This window comes from Erinaceus europaeus, chromosome 15 (assembly GCF_950295315.1).
Source record: "Erinaceus europaeus chromosome 15, mEriEur2.1, whole genome shotgun sequence".
Lineage (NCBI taxonomy): Eukaryota > Metazoa > Chordata > Mammalia > Eulipotyphla > Erinaceidae > Erinaceus > Erinaceus europaeus.
The window spans coordinates 80,890,643-80,913,591 of record NC_080176.1 but is presented as its reverse complement, the minus strand read 5'-3'; the positions used below and the strand labels follow the sequence as shown (position 1 = coordinate 80,913,591).

Genomic DNA, 22,949 nt, shown 5'->3' with positions numbered 1-22,949 from the left:
GAAAAGCAAAGCAAAGCACATGACAACAAAGAAGCCAGGTTCTACACAATTATGTCACAGAAGTCTGCGTGCAGCCTCCATGCCTCTCACGTAGCAATACAGTCTGTAGCTAAATTGTGAGGCTATGGTTGAGCTTGGTGTGGGACCTCCCATTGAAAGATGGGTGCCTGGATGCCTGACCATCCTGTTAGCTTCTCTCTCTACTGACGGTCGAGCAAGGAGGGAAATGACCACCAGGATCTGCCCCTTCCCATCACACAAAGACCCTGCACCCCCTGACACACAGCCCACTTCCTCCTTTCCAAACCAGATAGTTTGTTTACTCAGAAGTTACTAGAAGTTCAGCTCCTTTGATCGTATATGACCCATAAATCATTGTTCTGCTCTGCCAAACAGTAACTGCCATTCCTCTCCCTAGTTCTCTACCCTTTCTGTTCCTTTGATAATAAACGATCCATCTTCTCTTTGCCCTCAGGACCCCTCTCTGTCTTCTGCTTATTGATAACCCTATTTCCTCATTCCTTCAACCAATTAAACCCCTCACTCAGCAGTCACTAATCAAACCCTGACCTGTTGTCAACCCTTAACAATTTCCTCATTCCTTAGATCACTCACTAGAGAAACTCTGACCCTTTGCCTCCCTACCATGTATGGTATAGACATGTTACTTCCTCCTGTGACCCTTAAAAACCCTGCTTTGCTATTCAATAAACAGATGTTAATCAACACAGTCTCTGGGTCATCTTTTTGTCGCATTACTAACAACGGACACTAAGAGAGTCCTGTCGTGTTCACCGCTGCTGCCCTGAAGTGTATCCTTTTGACACCCGTTTATGGTACACAACAGAGTGGGCCCATCAGAAGGCCTGTTCTCAGGAGAGGTCCCCCCACAAGAGGCCGGCAACAGTCAAATTACTGCTCTGGCAATATTTCTCCCCACTCCCCACTCCCCACTGCCAAATATAAACAAGTGGAATATAGCACTGTAGTCACAGCATAACCTGCTGGATCAACAATGACAACCATGCTAAATGAGCACATAGGAAAAATCTTTGTAAACTCCAGATATTAAGACCAAGTCCATAGAAAGAATGACTATAGAAGAATGCCAGGAATATAAATGAATGTAAAGTGTATCAGAGAAAGAAATTAGAAATATTTTTGTTGGGACAATTCAAGAGTCTCAGTTTAAGAGAAAGAAATGACTATCAGCAGGAAGGGATAGGTAGCATAATGGTTATACAAAAAGACTTTGATGCTTAAAGCTCCAAATTCCCAGGTTGATCCCACACCACCATAAGTCAGAGATGGACAGTGCTCTGGTAAAACATATGCATAGATACATACATGCATACATACATAAGACTAAAAAATTAAAAATTAAGAAGAAATAAATTAATACTAGATTCAAATGGCATACTAGGATGTAGACTATATTTGAGAGAGGAGAAAATAGAGTTAGATGTTACAAAAAAACACACTGTGAGTTCAAAGATACTGAAGAAGAACAGTTCAGGAAAAAATGAAGCTACTCTCTCTGAAATAGTAGACTCCACTAGAATGACAAATGTGAGAGTTATAGGATGGCCAAAGGAAGACGAGAAGGAGAATGAAGCAGAGACTGTATTTAAAGAGGTTATAGCAGGGATCTTCCCAAAATGTTGTCAATGTTCAGAACAGAGACAGTCAATTAGCTGAGCACAAACAAACAAACAACAACAACAACAAAAAATCCAACATATTTATGAACCAGAAATGTCCTAGATAAAAAAATATGTAATCCTAAAGTTATCAAAACTCAGGATCAGAGAAAACTCTGGCTGCTAGGGAAAAGACAAAAGTGAAGGTAAAGTTATCAGGCTCTCATCAGATTCCCATCACAAAATGTAGCAGCAAAAAGAGAGTAAAACAACACATTTAAAGTACTAAGAGAGGGAATAGGGCGGTAGTGCAGTGGGTTAATCGCACATGGTGCAAAGTGCAAGGACCAGAGTGAGGATCCTGGTTCCAGCCCCTGGGTCCCCACCTGCAGGGGAGTCACTTCACAAGTGGTGAAGCAGGTCTGCAGGTGTCTTTCTCTCCCTCTCTCTGTCTTCCGCCTCCTTTCTCCATTTCTCTCTGTCCTATCCAGCAAGGACGACATCAATAACAACAACAATAATAACTACAACAAAAATTAAAAACAAAAACAAAAACAAGGGCAACAAATAGGAAATAACACACACAAATAAATAAATAAAGTACTAAGAGACACTTTGTCAGCCATAAATACTCCTCTCCTGCAAAGTTATCCTTCAGATATGATGGGGAAATAAAGTTCTTCAACCCAAGGGAGCTAAAGGAATTTGTCACCATCAGTGAAGGCTTGCAAAAAAAAAAAAAAAAAGAAAAGAAAAAGAAAAAAATACTGAAAGGAGTCACATAAGAAAAGGAGAAACAGAGGAACACACATTATGATTGAGGTGGCCAGCTGTTTAACAGAACTAAACAGGAAAGAACAATAAGATAGGAAAAGGAAGGCATTAATGAACAGAGCCAATAGTATAACCCAATGATATTAGATACAACTAGCCTAAAAAACACTATTGTAGATATCATCACTTGGTGGAAAGTCATGATGTACTTTTTCTATGCAAAATGCATCATGACTTTTTGCAGCAACGCAATAGCAAAGCAGACACGACATTCAAAGTAACCACAAATCAGAATACGGAGACATTCATAGACATTACAAATGAGGTCATTAGGAAAACTATCGTAGGAAACCATCCATACAAAGCAACAAGTAGAAGCAAATGAAAACAACAAAAGTACAAAACATCTTCAAAACAAAAACCAGAATGGCTCTAAGTAAACCACATAGATTAAAGCAACCACCCTCAATGTGAATGACCAAAATTCCCCTATCAAAAGACACAGTGAGGTTCAGGAGGTGGATAACCCGTAGAGGCAAACATCACTATGTGCAAAGAACAGTGTTTGACCCCCTTGTCTTCACTTTCAGTGAGGAGACTTCATGTGGTGAAACAGGACTGGAGGATTCTGTTTCTCATTCTATATCCTCCTCCCCTTTTAACTTCTCTCTTTCACATTTTTTTTTCCACACCACATTAATATTTCTCTAAGTAGTTCAATTTTGTCATCTAAATGTTGGGGGAAAAAAGAATCTTTTCTCTGCTTTTTATCCTGTTAGAGATTTGCTGAATTCAGGATCACCATCATATAAAAGGAAGAGTCATGTTTTGAAGACAATTTTCAGATTACCACTAATAGCTCTGAAAGAGAAAAAAAAAAAAAAGATCTTTCACATTTTTTAATCAGTGATTAAGTTTTGTTCATTTAGCCATAGAGACAGATAAATTGAGAGGGGAGAATGAAAGAGAACGAGAGATATGTCACCACTTGTGACACTTCCCCCTGCAGGCGGGGACTGAGTTCAAACCCAGGTCCTTGCTCATGGTAACGCATGTACTCAACCTGGTGCATATTGCCTACTTCCTCAATTTCTCTAAAAATAATAATAATAAAGGACCACCAGGCACAGTGGGTTCTTCATGTAGGCACTGAGCCTCAGGATAACCCTGGCAGTGAAATAAATAAACAAACATAGAGTAAATGAGTGGACTAAAATGCAAGATCCATTTAAAGAATGTCTCTAGGAAGCAAACATCTGAAGGAAAGACAGAGACTCACAGTGGCAAGTCAGAGCAAGATCTTTCAAGTCTTTAATACAGAAAACAAACAAAAAACCTGGAACAGCTATTGTGCAATCAAATAAAATATGCTCCCTTACAAATAAGGTAGTGAGTGGTAGAGATGAACTCTAAATAATCGTCAAAAGTTTCATCCAACAAGAGGATATAATCAGTATGAATACATATGCTCCCAACATGGGTGTATCCAGTACATAAAGAAAGCACTAACTGATCTCAGGTGAGATACGGACATCAACAGAATGATAGTAAAATTTCTGCAGCAAGAGACAGCTCGCTTTCTCTTTCTCTCTCTATCTGCTTCCTCCCTAGTTACTTCTCTGGCTCTATTCAATAAATAAATAAAAATTTAATTTTTTAAAACTGTTTTTATTTATTGTATATAGATAGACAGAAATTGAGAAGGAAAGGGATGATAGAGAAGGAGAGAGACAGAGAGACACCTGCAGCCCTGCTTCACCACTCCTGAAGGTTTCCCCCTGCAGGTGGGGTCTGTGGGTTCAAATCCAGGACCTTGAGCACTGTAACGTGTACCCAACCAAATGAGCCACCACCTGGCCCCAATAAATACATTTAAAAAAAGAAAGAAAGAAATAGGGAGTCAGGCAGCAGCACAATGGGTTAAGCGCAGGTGGTGCAAAGAGCAAGAACCAGCATAAGGATCCCCTGGCTCCCCGCCTGCAGGTGAGTCGATTCACAAGTGGTGAAGCAGGTCTGCAGGTGTCTATTTTCTCTCTCCCTCTCTGTCTTCCCCTCCTCTCTCTATTTCTCTCTGTCCTATTCAGCAAAGACGACAACAATAATAACTACAACAGTAAAAAACAAGGGCAACAAAAGGGAATAAATTACTAAATATATTTTTTAAAGAAATAAATACACATTTTTTTCAAGTGTACATGGAACATTCTTAAGGATCAATCATATGTTGAGACACTAAGAATTCTTTTTTTTTAAATTGGCTTCCCCCCCATTTTGTTGTCCTTTGTTGTTTTATTGTTGTTGTAGTTAATATTGCTGTTGTTACTGATGTTGTTGTTGGATAGGACAGAGAGAAATAGAGAGAGGAGGGGAAGACAGAGAGGGGGAGAGAAAGACACCTGCAGACCTGCTTCACTGCCTGTGAAGTGACTCCCTTGCAGGTGGGGAGCCAGGGGCTCGAACCAGGATCCTTATGCCAGCCCTTGCTCTTCGCGCCACCTTGCCACCTGCGCTTAACCCGCTGCACTACCACCCGACCCCCACTAAGAATTTTTAATGAATATATGACGATTAAAATTATAAAAAGTGTCTTTTTAGATCAAGAAGTCAGAAGGTTGAAAATCAACCACAAAAAAGAAATAAATCCTCCCTCAATGTAGAAACTTACCAAAAACAAAAAGAAAGATTAAAAATGATTGGAGAACAATGAAAAAAATCAAGAGACCAGTTAACAGACCTTCTGGGATTTGGTAAAAGCAGTTCTAAGAGGAATATTCCTGGAAATACAAGCCCACATTAACAAAGAGGAGAAATCTCAAATAAAGTATCTACTATCACGATTGACCCAAAAAGAGATCAGTCAACAGGAGGAGGGAAATAATTAAATCTGAGCAAAACTTAATGAAATAGATACCAAAAACACAATTAAAAAGATTAATGAAACCAAGAGCTGGTTCTTTAAAAGGATAAATAAAATAGATAAACTACTGGCTAGCTTCACCAAGAGGAAAAGGGAATAAAGCTTGTAAATAGTCAGAAATGAGAGAAATGGAATTATAACTGATGATGCAGAGGTTCAAAGGACCATATAAGAACATTATGAATCTCTCTGTGCAAATAGATGAGGTAACTTAGATGAAATAGACACATTCGTAGAGTCATACTGTTTGCAAAGTCTCATACCAAAGGATGTGGACAGCCAAATAGGCCAATTGCTAGTGTGGACACTGAAGCAGTAATTAAAAAGCTTCCCAGGGATAAACATTCAGATCCAGACAATCATATTAATGAAATCACTGACAATTCAAGAACCAACATTCATCTCCTCAAACTGTTCCAGAACATTAAAGTGTACAAAACATCTAAGCACATAATATTTCTTTCACTATTTATTTATTCATTTATTTTGGACAGAAACAGAGCAACTGAGAAAGAAGGGAGAGATGGAGGCATACCTGGAGTTGGGCACCAGGGTAAGTACACATAGTACTATGCATAAGGATATGCTCAAGGACGTGGGTACCAGCCACCACTTCCCACCTACAGAGTCACAAGTGTGATGCATATCTGCAGTGTCTGTTTTTCTCTCCCTTTCTCTATCCCTCCCCTTCAATTTCTCTCTGTTTTATAGAATGAAAAGAGTAAAAAGGAACTTGTTGATTCATAATTCTGGCACAAACTAGAGAGAGAGAGAGAGAGAGAGAGAGAATTCTGTAGCACCATTTACCACTTGTGAAACTTCCCCCCTACAGGTGAAAATTGGGGCCTTTCACACTGTGATGTGTACATTTTACCAGAAGTGCCACTACACAGCCTCCTCTTAAACACATTCTGTTAAATCAACATCACCCTGATATGTAAATCAAGAAAGTACTTTACCAAAAAACAAAAAAAGAGAGAGAGAGAGAGAAAAGAAAACTATAGACCAATACCCATGGTGAACACTGACACAGACTTCTTCAATAAAATCTTGGCAAATTGTATCCTACAACAACACATGAAGATAATAATCTGCCAAGATCAGGTAGAATTCATACCAGAGATGCAAGGTTGGTTAAATAGATCAATTAACAAAATAGAGCATATTAACAACAACAACAACAACAAAGATGAAAACCACATGACTATTTCACTAGATGCTGAAAAGGCATTTCACAAGAGTCAACATCCATTTATCATGAAGACACTTAAGAAATAGGGGATAGAAAGAAACTTTCTCAAATTATAAAGGCCCTATATGACAAATCCAATGGAGAAAAACTAAAATATTTTCCCCTAACTGGAACTAGACAATGATGTATACTCTTTTAAATATTGTTCAATATTTTCCTGGAAGTCTTGCAAGTATAATCACATAATAAAGAGTGGTTAAAAGCATCTGAATTTTAAATAAATTATTTAAAATATCATTATTTGCAGATGACATGACAATATATCTACACTATCCTCAACACTTTACAAAAAACTATGAGCAATCATGAATAAATTCAGTAAAGTAGTAAGATACAAAATCAATATACTTAAATCTGTGACTTTTCATACACAAATGATGAGTAAGAGAAAGAAGACATGAAGGAAAAAATCCCAGTTCCAATTAAAAAGCTATATTTTCTTGGAGTGAATCTAGCAAAGGAGGGAAAGAATCTTTACAGTGGGAACTATAGGATGCTGTTAAAAGAATTATATGATATGAAGCAATAGAGGAAAAATTCTTGTTCATGAATTAGAAGAATGCATACTATCAAAATGGACATCCTTCCAAAAAATGATCTATAGATACAACACAATCTTCATCCAAATGCTAATGACATTTTTCAAGGAAATCAAACAACTTCTGCAAGAAAAAAAAAATCACAAGGAATCACAAAAATCTATGGCTAGTCAAAGTATCCTGAGAAAGAGAGAAAATGGCGTTTAAATGCCCCCCAATTTCAGTTTATAGTACAATGCAATAATAATTAAGACCGTGTGATGCTAGAACAAAAATGGGCAGTCAGACCAGCAGAACAGAACAGAGAGTTCAGAAATAAACCCCCACATATATGGAGACCTAACGGATGACAGAGGTTCCAGAACCACTAAATGGGGAAGAGAAAGCCTCTCAGCCAGTGGGGCTGGGAGACATAGACAGCCACATAGAGAAGCCGTGCTTAACACCATACACCAAAATGAACTCAAATCGGATCAAAGATCTGGGGCATTAAACTGAAACAGTGTAGAACCTTACCATCAAGATGGCTTTGTACACTCACCCTATGGGCAATGAAAAATACAACATGATAAAATAAAGGGGACTACATCAAGCTGAACAACTTCTACACTTTCAAAGAAAATTCCAGAAGGATAAAAAGACAACCCAGGAACTGGGAGAAGATCTTTGCACATCACACCCCTGACAAGAGATTGATATAAAACACCAATGAAGACATCATACGGTAACAACAACAACTGACCCAACTAAGTATTGGGCATTAAAAGCTTTGTGTAAAGACAATTTTTATAAAAAATATATGCATATGGCCCACAGACTTGTGAGAAATGCTCCACTTCATTTATCATTGAAGAAATGAAAATTAAAAACCACACTGACATACCATCTCACATCTGTGAGAGTTGCCTACGTCAACTAAACAGGAAATGGTAAGAGCTGGCGAGGATGTGGAAAAAAAAGTGCTCTTCAGAAACAGTGAAGAGAGTCCTTAAACAAACAAAAAATGGATCTGTGATTCTGCAATACAACTCTTTTTTAAAATTTATTTATTTTCCCTGTTGTTGCCCTCGTCTTTTTATTGTTGTTGTAATTATTGTTGTTGTTGTTGATGTCATTGTTGTTAGATAGGACAGAGAGAAATGGAGAGAGGAGGGGAAGACAGAGAAGGGGAGAGAAAAAGATAGACACACACTTGCAGACCTACTTCACCACTTATGAAGCGACTCCCCTGCAGGTGAGGAGCCAGGGGCTTGAACCAGGATTCTTACGCCGGTCCTGCACTTTGTGCTTAACCCACTGCACTACTGCCCGACTCCCTGAAATAGAACTCTTAGGCATATATCCAAAGAAAATGAAAACTCTAATGTAAAGGGACATATACATCCCTATGTCCATAGCTATTTTATACATATTGTCAAGGAGTAGAAGAAGCCTCAGTGCCCAATAATAGACAAAGGAATGGAGAAGTTATGGGACATATATTCTACAGAATACTACTGGGTGATTTCAAAAGATGCTACTATGTCCTTCTGATAAAATGGATGGAACTGGGGGTCCGGAGGTAGTGCAACAGTTTAAGTGCATGTGGCGCAAAGAGCAAGGGCCAGCTTAAGGATCTTGGTTCAAGCCCTGGCTCCCCACCTGCAGGGAAATCACTTCACAGGAGATGAAGCAGGTCTACCGGTGTCTATCTTTCTCTCCCCCTCTCTATCTACCCCTCCTCTCTCCATTTCTCTTTGTCCTATCCAACAACTACGACATCAACAACAACAATTTTAAAAAAGGGCAACAAAAAAGGGAAAATAAATTTTAAAAATAATGGATGGAACTAGAAGTGCTTATGCTTAGGAAGGAAGTGAACGACAACTATTGGATGGTTTCACTTGAATGTGAAATACAGGTAGTTGAAACACAGGAACTTGCCAAAAAAAAAACAAACTGTCTCTAAGATATTGTGAGATTTATGGTGGTTGTAAGGATGAGAGAGAGAGAGAGAGTCGGGGTGTCACAGTACTTTGGTGTTGGGTACTGGAAGTAAACCCATGTAATTTTACAACCTTGTAAATCATTATTATCATCACTAACAAACACATTTAAAGCAAATACATTCACTCAGATATGCAAATTACCATATAGATAGTATTTTCCCACCCTCCCCAGAAAAATCTAGATAGGATTTTCTGTTTAAACTCAAGCTGAAAAACTTTCTAGGTACAGTGAAATATTTTCTTGAAGGTGAAAGCAGAGACTACTTGTTTTGAACACAGAAAGTAGCTGACAATTGTGCAGGAGTGGAACAACAAAATTCCATAGGACAGCAATGGGCCAGAAGCAACTGAACTGAGGCAGATACTGATAATGAAACATTAGATGCACAAGCCGTGGTCAAGTGGGACTTCTTCCAAGACACAAAGTGATTCAACAGAAAGGACAAATATAGGGGGTAGGGCAGTAGCGCAGTGGGTTAAGCCCACATGCCAATAAGCGCAAGGACTGGCCTAAGGATCCTGGTTCGAGCCTCCGGCTCCCCATCTGCAGAGGGGTCGCTTCACAAGTGGTGAAGCAGGTCTGGAAGGTGTCTATCTTTCTCTCCCCCTCTGTGTCTCCCCATCCCTCTCAATTTCTCTCTGTTTTATCCAACAACAGCAACATAAATGGCAAAAATAACAATAACAACAACAAGAGCAATAAAATGGGAGAAAATGGCCTCTAAGAGTGGTGGTTCCTGGTGAAGGCACCAAGCCCCAGTGATAACCCTGGGGGCAAAAAAAAAAAAAAAAGAACAAATATTATGGTACATCTTTATAAAGACAGAGTAGGATTCACTATCCACTTATGATAAAAATCATTAACAAAAATGGATATAGAAACTGACTTTAAACTGATAAAAGGTCTTCTGTAAAATAGCCTCAGCTCTGGAAAATACACTAAGAGTTAATTCTGGTCAACCTGAAGGAGGGGGGGAAGGGATATGCGTTTATCTTGTATTGATAATAAAATAGAACAGAGTAAAAAACCTGTCCTGTCTTCAGCTTGGATGGCTCCAGATTGCCTCAGGCCCCCTGAGCAGAGGCAGCTGATTGGCTACTTAGAAAGAAAAAGGCCAAAGATTTCAGAAGGGAATAGAATTAGAATGAATGACACCCCCTGGTGGGATAGGAATCTTGCTAAAGAAAGAAGCTCAGCAGGGGAGCCTGCTAGGAGCAGATGTCTGGCCCCCAGGGACTGGTTATAGAAGGAGAGGGGGAGGGGATGCGCTTCGGGAATAATAATTAAAAAAATATTTTTTCCCCTTTCTTTTTACTCTATTTTCTAACTCAAATTGAGTTATAGTCACCTCCTTGGTGTCATCGCTAGGACCCCTTATTGACTGTCCTACTAGAGGCAAAAAATCCTACAGTTTCCAGTAGATGTGGTCAGAGCTCAAGCCACTAGCAGCTTCTCATTCCGCCATCTTCCGGAATCCCCATCTCTTTCATCAGCCAATCGCAACCTAATCAATGCAATGATTGCCACCTCAACATGCTTCAGCTCAGACTGTCCAGAGACTTCACGTGTGGAATGACAACCCTTCAGCTTCATTACTTGGGTGAGACCTTTCCTTACATACTATTCTCTAATTCCATCCCAGGTGGATCACTTTCTAACAAAGTCCCAAAACCTAGATATACACCAGGTTCTGTGAGAGCATATGTTCACACGTATCCATAAACAAGTGCAAAATATACACCTGAAAGCAGAAGTACACTAGAGTTTACAGTGAGTACCACCCCCAACACTTCTTCTCCACTATTCCAAGCTTTGGGTCCATGATTGCTCAACAATTTGTTTGGCTTTGTATGTTAAATCTCTTTTCAGCCACCAGGTTCCAGATGCCATCAGGATGCCCGGCCAGGCATGTCCTGGAGCTCCGCTTCCCCAGAGACCCACCCTACTAGGGAAAGAGAGAGACAGATTGGGAGTATGGACCGACCAGTCAACGTCCATGTTCAGCAGGGAAGCAATTACAGAAGCCAGACCTTCTACCTTCTGCAACCCTCAATGACCCTGGGTCCATACTCCCAGAGGGATAGAGAATGGGAAAGCTATCAGGGGAGGGGATGAGATATGGAGATTGGATGGTGGGAATTTCATGGAGTTGTACCCCTCCTATCCTATGGTTTTGTTAATTTATCCTTTCTTAAATAAAAATAAATTAAGAAAAAAAATAAAAGAAATAGCCTCAGCTCACATTATAGTCATTGGTGACAAGTTGAACTTTCATTACTATTATCCACTGTAGTATTGGCAACTCTAGCCAAATCAAGTGAACACGAAGCTACACTATATTCCAATGAAGCTGTTGAAAAGGAAAACATCTTTAATTTGGAAAGGAAGAAGAAAAGCCATCAGTGTTTTCAGATGATATAGTATACAAATAAATTTCCAAAAACATTATTGACGATCTATTAGAAATAATCAATTTAGGGCAAGGAAGATTGCACAATAGTGATACAAAACACTTTTTTACCTGAGGTCCCAAGGCCCAAGGTTTAATCTCTATAACCACTGTAAGCCAGAGCTGAGCATTGCTCTGATAATGGGGGGGGGGGTAAATAGTAAAGTGATAAGCTACAAAATTAATATACAAAATTATACTGCATTGCCATATTCAAGTAACAACCTCATTTATAATTGCATCTAAATACCCAGAAATAAATCTAACAAAATATAAGAAGATGAAAAAACAAAACTGTCCATTGAAAACTGTAAGGTACTATTAAAGAGTTATCACTGCTAAAAGGACAGTATTATGAAAGCATTATGTATAACTGCTGTCCTCATCATTAAAATCTCACTGGCATTCTTCACAGAAAATGAAGAAAGCAACACGAAATTTATTCAGAACTAATAAAGACCCTGAATGGTAAAAATAAAATTCTAAACATTAGAGAACTAAAATGGAGGTATCATGTTCCCTAACTTCAAACCATATTAAAAGTGACAGTAATTAAATTGCAGGGTACTAGAATAAGAACAGACACAGAGATAAATGGAATAAGGTTGGAAAAAATCTAAGAAATAAAACTTGAGGGTGGAGGTAAGTAGCATAATGCTATGCAAAGAGATTCTCATTCCTGAGGCTTCTAAGTCCCAGGTTCCCTCTGCACCAAAGAGGGGGAGGAGGGGGAGGGGGAGGGGGAGGGGGGAGGGGGAGGAGGAGGAGAAAGGAAGAAAGAAAGAGAGAGAGAGAGAGAGAGAGAAAGAAAGAAAGAAAGAAAGAAAGAAAGAAAGAAAGAAAGAAAGAAAGAAAGAGGGGCCAGGTGGTGGCACACCTGGTTGAGCACACATGTCATAATGTGCAAGGACCTGGGTTTGAGTCCCTGGTCCCCACCTGCAGGTAGGAAGCTTTGCGAGTGAAGCAGTGATGCAGAAGTCTCTCTGGCTCTCTTCCTTCCCCATTCCCTCTTGATTTCTGTTTCTATCCGATAAACAAAGATAATTTTAAAAAAATTAAAAAACAACAAAAAGACATAAAAATGCATGAATGCAGACAACTAGTTTACAAGAAAGGATTCAAATGAATATGATGGATCAGAGAAAATATCTTCAATAAATGGTGTTGAGAAGACTGGACATCCATGTGCTACAGAGATCGGAGCTGGGCCACTATCTAAAAACATAGAAAACTGAATTAAGGTGGGTTGAAGAGTTGAGTTTAAGGGGCCAGGTGGTGGCACACGTGGTTAAACACACACCACTTACAATGTGCAAGGACCTGGGTTTGAGTCCCTGGTCCCTACCTACAGGGGGAAAGCTTCATCAGTGAAGTAGGGCTTCAGGTGTTTGTCTCTCTCTCTCTCTACCTCTCCTTCCCCTCTCAATTTCTCTCTGTCTTTGTTAAATAAATAAATACATTTTAAAGAAGAATTGAGTTTCAGATCTGAAACTGTGTCATATACAGAGGAGAACGCAAGGAATATGTTTCATGACCAAAGAGATGTTTTGGGGGATGGGACAAAGAGTGAAAGGGATTTGATGGATGGTGGCGATGGATATTAATTTAAAAAACATAAAATACAGAATTAGTAATTACCAGAAGAGAAAAGCAGTAGGGAAACTTAGTAAAGGGGGTGAACTGAATGGAGAATGGAATGTCGTATATACAGATATTAATGCAGAATAAAGAGCTGTATACGGCACACACCTGAAACCCCAAGAATGGGACAGGGTAATGAGTAAAACAATATCAACTCCATAAAACCTTTAAGAAGTTATGTTTACTCCAATGTTCAGTGATGACCACCAAAAGATTAAACCTGAATTTCATTTAGTTTGATATCTTTTCTTTCTAAAATTGCTAGCGCTTTAAAGGAAGTGATTTTATTCTTTGCAGATGGATCTAAAGCACAAAGCACCAAACTTAATAGTAACATGCACTTAATAAAGATATGCAAATTACGAAAGCACTGTGACTGCATAGTTATCTTTAGCCACTAAGCAGCTCAATATTTTATATACAAAAAGGATTACATAAGGCAATAATTACATAGCAGTATATCATGCTAAAAATATACATGAGGGCCTATGTCCTGAGCAAGATGCTTATAGTTATGGTTAAAGAAGAAATAATATTGATTCAAGAATTAGAAGGGTAAGTCAACTTGTACCAAAAAACAGATTTTCTCTACGAAAAAAATCAGTACTTCTTACTAGTCACAAAAGAAGTTATCTAAACCATGCCTATCTTAAATGTAGCTATTTATCATTTGAGCTGCGGGTTTTCAAGACTGACATAAGCTTTAAGTTAAAAATATTCATATGATGTTAAATAATTTTAAGCTGCATATAATTATTTTGATTAAAGGATAGTGCAATTTGCTTGTCCAACTTTATATAAATATTAGCATTTTAAGCTGCTATTTCATTTGGCTAAGAAAGGTTACTGATAATTTTAAGGTATACATACAGTTCACTTTTTTTAAATATGTATTTTATTTATTATGGATAGGGACAGAGAGAAGGGGAGTGAGCAAGTACAAGCATATGAAAAAAAGAGGAGAGAGAGAGAAAGAAAGAGAAAGAGGGAGAGGGAAAGGGGGGAGAGAGAGATGAACCTGCAATACTGCTTTACCACTTACAATGTTTCTTTCTTGCAGGTGAGGGCAGGGGGCTTGAACCCAGGTTCTTATGCACTGTAATGTGTGCCCTCAATCAGGTGTGCCACCAGTTGGCTGCACAGTTCACACGTTAATCCACAAGATATTTCTTTTGCACAATTGATATAAACAAAGCCTTGGAAATACTAGAAGAGTTCTAATTAATATGGTTTTATAAGTATTCTACTCTACCCTAAAACTTGATTATCAAACAACACACTAGAAAGAAAGAGATAGAAAAAAATGACTGCATCATACGTAATCTACTTCTATTTATAAAGGTCATAAAATGACCTATTTCAAGTGAAAATCTGCTTGCACAACATCCACATAGGTTCACTAAAATGAGAACTTTTCTTTTCAACCACTCTCTATTTTTTCACTGTTCTTTGATCCTGTTCACTTGCATGAAATTAGGCAAAATCTGTTATATCCATTCTATTTGACACTAATTATGTTTCATTAGTTTTCTTTTAAGCCTGAATTCCAAGGGCTTCCCATTAGAAACAGTCATGCCAAAGAAATATCCTTAGTCTTCTCAGTGCTTCACTCCACACCCATATTTTCACCAGAGTGCTTGCCATATAGTCTCATCAAAACAAAGAGGCCATGATGGGCTGGGCAGGTGGCTCAGAAGTAGAACAAAGGGAATGACTGCTAGTGAGAATTTCACAGCTCCCGGACTGACTTTTAGTCAGATGGAAAGACATCACAGCATCACAGTTTGCCCTGGAGTCATAGCATGCTTTAGGACTAGGGTTTTAGGTATGAAATTAATGGGAAGAGAGGCACTGTGGTTCCTGTGACTGGGTGAGTTTGGAGTCAGACAGCAGCTAGACACCTCTGCAAGAAGAGCAGATGTCAGAGTATACCTTATCTGTGGTCTACAGGATATATTTGGATTTTGTGAGTTCACTGGATGCTCCTAAAATGTTTCAAGTGAAGAACTGTTTGGATTTATCCAAGACTGTTTGGATTTATCCAAGAAACATGAAAACCAAAATTTTTAAAGGTATTTATTCATTGAGAGGGCAAGGATAGACAGAGAGACATCTGCAACCCTGCTTCACCATTCATCAAGCTTTCCCCCTGCAGGCGGGGGCCAGGGGCTTGAACCAGTGTCCTTGCACACTACAACATGTATACTTAACGAGGTACACCACTACCTACCCCCCCCAATGAAAACAAATTGAAGGGACATATGCAACCCTGCACTCATCGATGCATTATTCACACTAGTCAAAGGGTGAAAGCAGCCTAAATGCCTACTGACAGATGACCGGATAAGGACACGATGAGAAGTACTCCATGAAACACATTCTGCAGTCCAAAAGAGAATGTTGCGTCCTTTGGGACAAAATAGATGGAGCTGGAAGTGGTTAAGCTGAGAGAAATAAGTGAAGAGGTAGAGGGCAACTCAGATGTGAAATATAGGCACCTAGACCACTTGCCAAACAAATAAAACAGTAACTCAAACAACAACCATAGCAAAACCTCAAACAAAACACCCACCCAGAAATAAACAAACTGAGAACTATGGTGTTTATTAACACAGAAGTAAGGGAGTGCACAGAAATGTGGTGGTTTGCCTGGTGTGCAACTCAACCCTGTAATCTTAAAATCTTATAACCACTATTAATCACAAATTTAAAAAATGGGTTGAAAAAAAAAACTAATACCTGTTTTACTAATACCTGTGTCCTTGGAAGCAACTTCTAAACCAAGATGTAGGAAGAGTAGAAGTCAGCTCTTCATTTTATCTGGATATATGTGCTGTGGAATCAGAGATGTGCAGATCACCAAAGACAGAAGTTCACATCTTTAATTTGTACTTATGGATCCATTCTAACAGTCACAAAACATTTTTGAAGATGGATTGTGATTAACAAAATTCAGGTGTTTGATTAAAGTAAATTAGCTACCAATGACACTCTTTTAACTAAAATCTAAACAGAACATTAGAAATGTGTCCTTAAAATTTCTACTACAGTATTTACTTCCTCTTGATAGATTCTAAAAGTTCTATGTTGGTGTGCCTTCTACTTGTCAATCAGCATTCTATGAGGTGTTATGCACATAATGATAAACTAATGTCCAATTCCTACCTCCATAATCAGGTGTCTACTGGAAGAGGTAGACAAGGAGACAAAGTAGTGAAGCAGACAGGTCATCATCATGCGACTGCAAGACCATTGTATACGTGGTGTTCTTGGGCCCATGACTAGCACCTGATCTACATTCAGAATCATTTGCTGATTCAGGGTCACACATCCTAAGCAGAAGAACCAATGAACATATATTAAGAGGAGGGAAGACAAAGCACAATTGATTTGAGGAAGACCAACTCAAGTAGGAAGAAAAGGAGAGAAGTTTCAACTAGCAGGAAGCAATTAAATTATAGTAAATCTATGATGGGGCCTAAACTGTTAGGAGTTGTGGAAATACTATTTTAAACTTGGGTATGTCTAAACACATTAGACTTTTAAAGAGTTTATTCTGTCAGTGGACCTGATGAATTGGAACTGATAAGAAACTAAACAATTATTCAATTCAGGAGGGGAAAGTTGGACTCTGGATAAAACCAGGTGCAACATCAATGGAGAAAAAGGAAGAAATACCAGAAGCAACACAGTAAAAGTAAAAATACTTAGGTGTGTATTGACTTGGCAGATGGAACAGACAGAAGTGGGCACAGCAGTATCACTCACATCAGTCAGGTTCAAATCAAGGAAAGAGGGAGAAATGTTGGAAACCTTTTCACCATTTATTAATCATATTTATACTTCTAAGGCCAGCACCCCAACAAAACAACAAATAATATCTTTCTAGATGAACTGTGAGAAAGCGGAACCAGAAATTAGTAAATTATCCACAAAAAGGAGAGTTTGTTTTCTATGTCTGGAAACAAGGGAAGAGATTAATTACAACCTCAATTCATCTTTACTTTCAACTAAAAAGGTATCATTAAAGATGCAAAGATGCAAGTCTCCATTAGAGATGCAAGTCAGTTTTGTATTTCTGAGTAAGAAAGAGAAGGGGAAAAATGACCTAAATATAATGAATGTTTTAGGCACAAAGCCAATTAATATATGGTATTTGGCCTGTGTTGAAGTATAATCTCAAATTTAACAAATGTAATTCTAGATGTATTTTCTCAAAGTTGTGAGTAATTGGTTAATTCTCACTTTCTCAAATACCTTCCAAAGAAGTGATGGCAGTCACTGTGGAAAGCAGATCAACACTACTGTTGCCTCTAATTTGGCAGTAACAGAGCCTGAGATAACCACAGGTAAGTAGGCACTTCCCAGAGTCACTCAGTTTTCATACTGAAAACATCTCTTTTTTTTTAAAAAAAAAAAATTTAGTTATTCCCTTTTGTTGCCCTTGTTTTATTATTGTAGTTGTTGTTATTGCTGTCATCATTGCTGGATAGGACAGAGAGGAATGGAGAGAGGAGAGGGGGAGAGAAAGGAATGGAGGAAGACAGAGAGGGGGAGAGAAAGATAGACACCTGCAGACCTGCTTTACTGCCTGTGAAGAGACTCCCCTGCAGGTGGGGAGCCGGGGACTCAAACCGGGATCCTTATGCTGGTCCTAGATCTTTGCGCCATGTGCACTTAACACACTGCACTACTGCCCGACTTCCTGAAAACACCTTTTAACTGATTTCTAGAAGGCAGCCTTGTCACTAGTTGGGCCTTAGGTCTTACTCCCTGTAGCTCTGTGTAGTTCCTTTTAAGTTCTAGTTTTCCATAGTGAAAAAAAAAAAAAAGTAGGTTTCACCATACCTGCTGAGGGACTGTGTTTTGAGAATTCAATTAGATGATGCCTATACAGCACAAGAGTAGCTCTTCTTATGAGCTCATTACATGCAATTTATTTCTAAGATACCTGCACTTGTTTGAAAGGAAAACACACCCACTACCTTAATATGCCACTGTAGTCTGCCCTTTTGCTGTCCCTGGGACTGCTGGGTCAAATGTGCTTAATCATTAATGATTATAATGAGGCTCTTTTATATATTACTATTTTTATAGCAATCTAGCTTGTTTTTTACTTAGTACTCACAAAAGCAATATTTTCCTGTTGAACAGAATCACAGCAGTAGGAGAGGAGATAACAGGATAGGATGCAGCAGGTCAGAAAGAAAATGGAGAAGGTGCATGACAGCTAAAGCTGACTTGCCCATACTGGCACAGGCCAAGTGAAATTTCACACGGTGAGCAGCGGCTTCCACAAGTCTTCATTTAACCTGCAGCAGGGCCAGTGTGGTCCCAACTGTATCTGAAAATCTGAGCACTGGAAAGAAGAGACTGTGATAGCACTTCAACTACTTGAAGCTCCAGCTATTAAAAATGATGAGGCCATCTCTTTTGCAATATCATGGTCAGAGCTCAAAGGCATCATGTTGAGTGACATGAAGCAGAAAGAGGAAAACCAATACTAAAAGATTTCACTTATAGGTGGAAAAAAGAGTAAGAGAAAACATAAGGTGAAATTTGGACTGGGTGTGGTGTATTTCACCACAGCAAAGTACTTTGGGGAAGTAAGGGAAGGGACAAGATAAACAGACACTGGGATCCTGGTATGTCTCCTAAACGCCAACAAAGGAGAGATGAGAGGCTGTGTCTACATGTTAAAGACTAGACTGTAAACTGTTACCTCCCCAATAAAAATAGATGGAGAAAAATTAAGGCAATGCAATAAATTCAGTGAAAGATGTAGTATGTAAGAAAGCAGTTGTGTTGGGGTCGGGCGGTAGTGCAGTGGGTTAAGTGCGGGTGGCGCTAAGTGCAAGGACCTGTGTAAGGATCCCAGTTCGAGCCCCCGGTTCCTCACCTGCAGGGGAGTCACTTCACAGGCAGTGAAGCAGGTCTGCAGGTATCTATCTTTCTCTCCCCCCTCTCTGTCTTCCCCTCCTCTCTCCATTTCTCTCTGTCCTATCCAACAACAATAACAATAACTACAGCAACAATAAAAAAAAAACCCAAAGGCAACAAAAGGAAAATAAATAAATAACAGTTTGTATTGTATGTGCAGACTAACAAAAAAAAGATTTATCTGCAATATCTTCTGAGCAGATGTGCAATATTTAGTGAAGCCTTAAAAAAAAAACTCAGATATTTTCTGATTAGTTCTTAAATTCACCAAAGGAATAGTTACATACCAGTCATTCATTTTTTCATTTTGTCAGACTATTTTTTAAAGTCCATTCAGCATGGTTGAAAACAACTAAATAGGGTAGGGAAAACAGCATTAATGGTTCATGCCTGAGGCTCTACACCACCAGTCAGAGCTGTGCAGTGCTTTGGAAAAAGAAAAAAACTGTATGTATCAGCAATTATGGGTTAGACTATTATAAAAATGCATCGGTATTGGGACAACATAAACATGAGAATGCTGGAATATGTCTTGCATTGTGATGACTAAATAATTATACATGAAAAATAATTGAGACACTATTACTTTATAACACATTTTAAATACGTTTCACTGCTAACTATACTCTGTGAAAATAAAGGAAATCCTATGTCCAAATGTCTGGGACATCTCTTTCAATTATAGTGTGTAGGTATGAAAACTTAGAGTGAGGTCAAGAAATGAACATGAAAAAGGAATTATGTAAAATGAGATCAGTCGGAAAGACAAATATGGGATGACCCCACTCATAAACAGAAATTGAGAAAGAAGAACAGCTAAGAATATGCAAAGCCAAATTTGACTGAATTTGGAGTGTTGCACCGAAGTAAGAAACACTGGGGGGGAAGGGGAGGGTAGATTTTCAGCTCCACTATAGGAAAGTGGGGATAGGGACAAAATGGCAGGAATGGCATTAATATCCATTCCTATTAACTTAAAAAAATAGTAATAAGTGAAAATGGTAACTCAGATCTACCCATAAAATTAAAAGAATGCAAATACAAGTAAAGCCTGACAAATCTAACAAAAAATAACATGAATTTGAAATTCTGAAAAAGGACTATATTAGGCACGTTTTTTTCCTTCTTTAGAAGACATCCTTTGCTTTGTGGCTTAATCAAAACATCATGATTTCTTTTTTTTTTAATATTTTTTGATTTTTTTATTATCTTTATTTATTGGATAGACAGTCAGAAATCGAAAGGGAAGGGGGAGAGAGAGAGGCAGAGAGACAGAGAGACACCTGCAGCCCTGCTTCACCACTTGCAAAGCTTTCCCCCTGCAGATGGGAACCGGAGGATCGAACCCGGGTCCTTGAGCACTGTAACATATGCACTCAACCAGGTATACCACCACCTGGTCCCAACACTATGATTTCTTTCAGGTGAACTTACAGTTCTTTGCAAATTTCAAAAGACTTTAATTCCAGCAATGTAAAAACATTCTAATTTCCCAAGAAGAATGAAGACATTTACTTGACACATTTTCATGATAACTTGAAAATCTCACTAAATCACTAGATCCTAACATGGTCACTTACAAGTTATATGAACTGAAAATCCTTAAACCTAACTGTCCTTCATTGTTCCCAAGTAAAGTGAAGATATTTGGACTGGAAGTGATTTCTATAATATTATTTTCCAACATTAACATGAAGGGAAATTTCCTGAATCGTCTCTTGTGGAGTTACAAGTAGCTTTTGCCTGCCACATCACTGAAAGCACACTTGGCGTGGAGAAAAGTAAGGTTCTTTAGGAAGCCAAATGTCCTAAAATTTCTGTAAGTTTTACCCTTAAATTGAGCTGATTCTCACGTACTCTTTCCATTCTCACTCTTTTTTTTTTTAATTGGGGAATTAATGTTTTCCATTCAACAGTAAGTATAATAGTTTGTACATGCATAACATTCCCCAGTTTCCCATATAACATTCTCACTCTTTGACATGGTTTATTTTCTAGCAATATTTGTTCAGAAGCCTGAAAAGGGTTGCATTACAAGTCCTTATGCCTAGTGGTTAGAAATAAGATATATGGCACTTTCTAAGCTGTTGCAAAGAATGAGTCATTTGTGCAAGAGAGTCAAATTCCATGCCAGACTGTAGTCCATCTGCACTTCCTCTGAGTGTTCAATCTTACTAGCTTATGGTACCTATCTTGGGAAACTCCAGAGTCTATAACAGAGAAGACAGAGGCCAGATTAAAAAAAAAAAATTTTAAAGTCCTGCATGTCTCCTTCAAAAGAAAGAAAACAAGACATGTAGGCCCACTTTGGAATGGAATTGCTAGCATTTGAACATAGTGATGACTGGGAAGTGAACAGTTATGGTCAGAAGTTTCCAGTTCTGGGGCCATCTGGTTAAATGCACATATTACTATGAACAAGGACCCAGGTTCAAGTGCCTGGTCCCCACCTGCACGGGGAAAGCTTCAGGAGTGGTGGAGCAGGGCTGCAGGTCTCTCTCTCAATCTCTTTCTCTCTCATATTCTCTCTGTTTTATCAAATAAAATAAAACAAAAGTTATAAAAAAAGGTTTCTCGTTCCAACTTGTATTTCAGTACACGAAGGCTCTGTTTGACTTACATTTTGTTCATTTTGTTGGATTTAGAAATTATTTATATATATATATATATATATATATATATATATATATATATATATATCAATCACAAAAACCTGATCTTCAATGTGAAAAGATATTCCTAACTGGTTGTCTGCTTATAAAAAATAATATAACTGAAAGAAAAGTTAAACTTACCTAAATTTTGACAAATCCCCCAAATCTGTAATCTCACCCTGAGACAGGAACACACACACACACAGACACACACACACCCTATATGCAAGGATGAAACACAATGAAACTCCATTTTACTTATTTTCAGTAACAGCTAGGTAATGACTCTTATCTAATTAGTATCATTAAGCAACTTAAATTGTAAGGAATCCCAAAGTCACAGGTGAACGTATTTCCTAAAAACAAGATGGTCTCACTAGCAGGTTTTTAAAATCAAAAATGAGTTAAGTGTGTGATATGTTAAATTGAGCTTATTCTTCTTAAGTAGAACCATTCTAATTTTTCTGACAAGTGGTCCAAGGTAAGTTCAAAATAAGTCATTCACATGCACTAGCCCCCCCGACCCCGCCTCACCCAAAGGTTATGTTTTTGTATAAAGACACTGTCATTTTAAATATAAAGGGAGATCTTTTATCTTCTTATTCAGCTACTAGAAACTAGATAATTGATATTTTGATTATTATGTTCCAGAGCCTGTTATAGCAATGAATGTAGTTTACACTGGTTACATCTTTTACAAAATTGACTATATTCCTGGGCTATCAAAATAGATTAGTTGTATAGTGCAGTGCTTTATCATATGTACAACGCAGGTCAGAGCCCAGAAACCTCAACACTGAAGGACACTTTGGTGTAGAGCTCTCTTCCATTCTGTCTCTACATTTTCATCTCTCTTTCTCTCTACTCACTAGTCATATTTAGAGTAGTGAAGGCAAGGCTATGACAAAAACAAACAAAATGTCATATTCATTTATTATCTTATCAGGCCTTAACTGAGAAAGCCCTGCCATTTCTGAAACATTTCTGAAAATCTTTGTCATCTGTATAACAAAGTATAAGGGAAATTCCACTCCAGACTTACTTAGGTAAAGCTACTGAAAATAGTAAGTGCAATTTTTATGACATCATCTCTGGTGTTTGAATAACTAGTACTTAGCTTAGTTAACAGGTTGGGAGGTTCTACTTCTTGATTA

The 22,949-nt window shown here is 38.3% G+C and overlaps 1 protein-coding gene across 4 annotated transcripts in view; it reads right to left on the bottom strand.

Moving 5' to 3' along the window:
• Window positions 1-22,949, bottom strand: part of CDH7 (cadherin 7) — a 200,216-nt gene that overhangs the window by 11,377 nt on the left and 165,890 nt on the right. The window lies entirely within an intron of this gene.